Genomic DNA, 6,000 nt, shown 5'->3' on the forward strand with positions numbered 1-6,000 from the left:
GCAATTTACTAACACAATGCAATCCCTATCAAAATACCATGGTACCTTTTGCATAAATAGAAAAAATCCTAAAATTCATATAGAATCTCAAACCCAAATAGTCAAGAAAATTTTGAGAATAAAAAATAAAGTTGGAGGACTTAAATGTCCTGATTTCAAAACATATTACAAAGCTACAGTAATCATAACAGTATGGTACTGGCGTAAAGAAAAACATAGAAACCAATAAAATAGAATAGAGAGCCCAGAAATAAACCCACATATAAATGGTCAAATAATCTTTGCCAAGGATGCTAAGACACAATGGGGAAAAATAAACTCTTCTACAAATGGTGTTGAGAAAACTGGATATCCACAAGCAAAATAATGAAGTTGGAACCTTTCCTTACACCATATACAAACATTAACTCACAGTGGATTAAAGACCTAAACATAAGGCATGAAGCTATAAAACTCCTAGAAGAAAACACAAGGGAAAGCTTCATGATATTGGACTTAGCAATAATTTCTTGGATATGAAGCCAAAAGCGCAGGCAACAAAAGCAAAAATAGACAAGAGGGACTACATCAAACTTAAAAACTTCTGCACAGTAAAGGAAACAATCAACAGAATGAAAAGACAACCTACGGAATGAGAGAAAATATTTGCAAAGCATATATCTGATGAGGGATTATTATCCATAATATATATTTTAAAAATTCTACAACTCAACAATAAAAACCCAAACAATCCAATTAAAAAATTGGCAGAGGAACTGAATAGATATTCTCCAAAATAAATATACAAATGGACAACAAGCATATGAAAAGATGTTCAGCATCACTAATTATCAGGGAAGTGCCAATCAAAACCACACTCATGGGCTTCCCTGGTGGCGCAGTGGTTGAGAGTCTGCCTGCCGATGCAGGGGACACGGGTTCATGCCCCGGTCTGGGAAGATCCCACATGCCGCGGAGCGGCTGGGCCCATGAGCCATGGCCACTGAGCCTGCACGTCCGGAGCCTGTGCTCCGCAACAGGAGAAGCTGCAAGAGTGAGAGGCCCGCGTACCGCAAAAAAAAAAAAAAACACACTCATTAGGATAGCCATTTTCAAAAAATAAAAAGTATTGGCGAACATGTGGAGAAATTGGAACACTTGTACACAGTTGGTGGGAATGTACAATCGTATAACCACTATGGAAAAGGGTATAAGATTGCTCAAAAAATTAAAATTATCATATGCAAATTTATGTGTATATAGCCAAAAGGATTGAAAACAGAACCTCAGGGAGGCATTTACACACTGATGTTCACTTCAGCATTATTCACAATAGCTAAGAGGTGGGAGTGACCTAAATGTTCACCAATCAATGAGTGGAATGGAAAAAAAAAGCTCTTGTATATGTTAAATATTCATTTTGAATGCTTTTGGCACATGTAGGCATGTATATATACTTTATACAGTCTCTATCTCTCTCCATTATATGTGCATATATGTATATATATGTATATATATATATATATATATACATAAGTAGAAAAAGAAACAGAGAAAGTATATATATATGTATATATGTATATATTGTATGTATATATGTATCTATGTGTATATATGTACCTATGTATCTATGTGTATATATGTATCTATGTGTGTGTGTATATATATATATATATATATCTTCTCTGTTTCTTTTTCTATCTATCTATCATCTATCTATTTATCTATCTGCCTACCTATTTTTAAAAATCTTAATGGAGCAAAATTCATAAACTGACTTTGTGGAACTGCTCCCTACTCCAAATAATCTTCTACTAACAGACTGGACATTTGAGTGTAGCAACTCTCTCTGCTTCTCTAGGAAGGCAAATGTCTGCATTACAGGAATCTGTTAACAGACTAATCTTATTGTTAGTAAGAGTGGATCACTTTGGCATTAATAATTCAGTCATTCATGCTTTCAACACTGCTTGTAGAAAAATTGACTTGACTTCTGTCTAAGTGCTGCTGAGTCAGACCTCTTAATGATTTCTTCTTTACTGCATTTCCAATGCAGTTCCACGATCATGAAATAATTTCAGCATCTTGAAAGTAGAATCAATAAATTAAAGATGATCTCACAGAGAACTAAGATTTGCAAGGAGCTATATAATAAGGATACAGACCAGGTTATATACAATCAACAACAACAAAAAAACTTTTCTGCAATCTGCTTACTCCTTATTATGATTTGTGTCTAACTGGCCCCCTGTGGCTGTCTGAACACATGACCACAATTTGTTGACACTCCTCGCCCTGAGAAGTGGGGTCTGTGTTTCTTCCCCTTGAAACTGGCTGGGCATGTACCTGCTTTGACCCACAAAATACGGTGAAAGTGACACTTACAATACTCCTGAGGCTAGGCTATAAAAGAACTTGAAGTTTCTGCCTTGTTCAAAGGGATGTCTCCTCTGAAGTATTGAGCTTAGTTTAAGGGGTCAGACAACCTGAGGTCACCATGCTATGCAAAAGCCTAAGATTCATAAAGAGGTATATGAATGCCCAACTTTTAAGTTGATCATTTAAGATTGAGCCCAACCTTTAAGTCATCTCAACTCACACAGCAGACATGGAGAAGGGGTCAGTTAGTAGCCAACACTCATAGAAATATACTACCTGGTGATTCGTTTTTGTAACATTTGAAAAGGTAAAATATAATCAATTCAATTGGTAAAAAACAAACAAACAAGAGCTTATATTATGTACCAAATATTGTATTTGGGCATTCTTTTTCTCAGAGAAGGACCCCAAATTTGTGTGAACTTCAACCTCACAAAACCTGGATTCACCCTATCCACAAGCCATTGTTGATCAGAGAGTTCACACACATTCTCCCTGGGGCTGAGAACAATTAACAACTGTAATCAAAGTTCAGATAATTGAAGTAGAGAGATGGAAGCCCACCTCCTCTCATTACAAAGTGAGGAAATTGGCTCTCTGATCTTCGCAAAATCATAAAGTTACTTTAAAATACATTCATTTATTCACTCATTTATTCATTCCACATGCATACACTGAGCAGCAGCTATAAGTCAGGTATAAGCTGTTTCATCTGAGTTAGGCCTTTCTCTAGCTGGCTCCTGTTTAGTTTCTAAACTTGGGTGGATGAGGGGACATTTGGATTCAGAGAATAAAGAGGGCAGCTAAATCTCTACCCCATGGAGCATCTGGAAGGCAATTAGACTTTAATATGCAAACACTTCACCACCACCAGCCTCACACTTTAACCTGATCAGAGGCATTTCTGGGTGATAGGTAATCTGTGAACTTCTGAGAACTGCACTGTCTTAATTCACTTCTCATACATCTATTTATTAGAAAGTGTCTATTAGAATTGTTGTCCTAAAAGATGGTATAAAAATAGAAGGATCTTACAAAGCTGGCAAAGGAAACAGAGATAAATTGTGGGGTCTTGAGCATAGAGAAGTGATACTCAATATATTTGGATGTCATGAAAAAGAAGACAAAATGAGAAAAATAAAAATCAGAACATTTGGCTGTATCCATGTGCCTCACTTTAAAATATTTTTTAAAAAAATTAATAGTATTTGGATGTATTTAAATGTTGATTGTACATATTACAGCTCTCAACGCAAGGCTCTCCTGGTACTCTATTTTACTCTCAACAGCTTTGAACTACAGAGATGATCAGGAATGAATATTTAAAGTTGACTTGATTAACAAAGTAAGAATGTCAATTTTTACTCTGCTTACAACGTATTGAGATTATAATTACTTTTAACCTTTTCTTATTTGTATTTAAAATGTTTCATACTTATTGTACTTATTCCCACATGTTCCTTTCACTCCCGATTTTGAGAAAAAAATTGAGAAGAAACTTTTTTCCTAAATACTCTACGTTTCTTTGGTTAAAGAGCAGTGAGTGAAACTGTTTGATTATTGTAAAACAAGCAGTTTCAGGGCATATCGAGTGGACTGATACCTAGAAAATGTCATTAAGCTGTGATCAAGGAAAGAACATGAGACGATGGATTCCAGTGAGCTCAATCACTGTTTGCAGCCTAAATCTGGGCAAGTCAACATACTGATAAGAGGACATGACAATGTCAAGGACTAATGAAATACCCAGAGACATGCAGGGTCATCCATTATCTAATTATGCCATTTTGGAAGTGATTTAAGCAAAAATATTATTCTGGGGTGAAGACAGAATAGGGGAACTAACATTTATTTAGCATCTATTGTGTGCCAGGTATTTTACATATGTTATTTCATTTGATCCTCAAAACAGGTCTTTAAAGTGGGTATTACAACCTCATTTTATATATAAGGGAACAAACTCTAAGACCAGTAAATAGCCCTTCTAACTGAGCAGAACTAAGTAAGGGGAGGAGCAGTGTTTCAAACCAGATTTTTATTACTACAGAGTTATTGTCTTTATAAAATGTTGCCATTTAAAAAACAAATAGAGATAATATGGGAGTTAAAGATATCTATGAGCACTGTATAAACATTTATAATGTATATTTTTCTCAGTTTTTATTGAAATACTAGAATTCTTGACTATTAAATTTTCACTTTCAAACCTTCAAGTTTGAGACCTTTGATACTGAAGTGAGAGCTTTGAAGATTTGCGCAAAACTTAAATGAAGTCTCTTAATTGAACTTCAGAGGAGGTCGTCTGCGTGAATGGGAAGGTAGACAGGTTGATTTTCAGGAAAGATGGGGTGGACTAAAGACTGATGGTTTAATAAACTTGAGGAGCATTGCCGCAAGCAGGTGAGAAGGAAAGCAAACGGAAGGTTGCCTGAAGTAAAAATGGGGTGTGGGGGAGGCATAGATAAACTAATCTAGAGACCTAGACCCAGCCCAGAGGCTGAGTCAATATCAGGTGGAGGTGGGGGGAAGGAAGAAGTAGTGTAGTCAATGGGACATGAATATCTACCTTTTCACCTGCCATACAATGTTAACCACCATATTCCTGAGGTTCCTACCAATGCCCAGTACCCTGCCCTAGATGGGGGAAGCTTAGAGGGTCCCAGGTGCAAATGCAGCAGCATGCTCAAAGGTGGAGCGGCAGCCCACGCCTTCTCTGAGGGGGGCACACATTTTCTGGTCCATGACAGTCATCTACACATGAAAACCAGGGAGATGAGAATCATCAGACACCCCAGAGCTCCATCTCCCAACTCCCCCAAAATATCTTTCTCAGACAGAAGGAGGATGACAGAATGACTAAGACACAGATGGCTCTTGTTTTTCTTTATCTACTCTACCTCCATGCCTAGGGAAATGCAGTCTGTATCCTGAATCTTAAGATAGTAACAGAGATTTGCACCCTTCTCCCCAGAAGGAAGGGTTACTTTGGCCACCCCTTGACTTCTCTTGGGGATCCTGAGAGATAGGAGAGTTTGGTGGGCAATAGCCCATCCCCCGCAATATTTTATGACTCCAGTTTTATCTGTGGCAGTTGAGAAGGACTCCAGAGGACTTGTCTGCTTCTATATGCAGCCTTGCTCCACAAGCCTAGGAGTTTAGTCAGCATTTGGAGCAGATATATATTCTCTGATACCCTCCCCACAGATTAGGATTTGACCAACCAGTGAGTTGGCAGAAAGTTCCAAATAGACATAGGCTAGTGCCGTATTGTTCAGGATTTGGAGAGTAAAGATTTCCCCCAAGCTTAAAGTTAGGGCTGGCAGGAAGAATGCAAAAATGCAAATTACAGACTCCTAGCCCAATGGAGCCTGTCTAATAAAAAATTCATTCATTATTGATTTACCTTAAGGGGATAAAAAATACAATATGCAATAAATCTCCTTTGCCATTCTAGGCATCAAAAATTTTAAATGGCCACCTGGGGGAAGCTTCAAAAATGAACAATGCCACAGTAAAGAAGGTTTCCAGATCATTCCATGCTTTTGCTATATGTTGAACTAAGTAACCAAACGTCTTAGGAAGACTCTAAAGGTGTCAGAAATACAGATGAGCCTAATCCAACATTGTTTTAAGTAAAGGCCT

Source organism: Delphinapterus leucas, chromosome 3 (genome assembly GCF_059928025.1).
Source record: "Delphinapterus leucas isolate spDelLeu-1000000601 "Yukka" chromosome 3, BTC_Dleu_Yukka2, whole genome shotgun sequence".
NCBI lineage: Eukaryota > Metazoa > Chordata > Mammalia > Artiodactyla > Monodontidae > Delphinapterus > Delphinapterus leucas.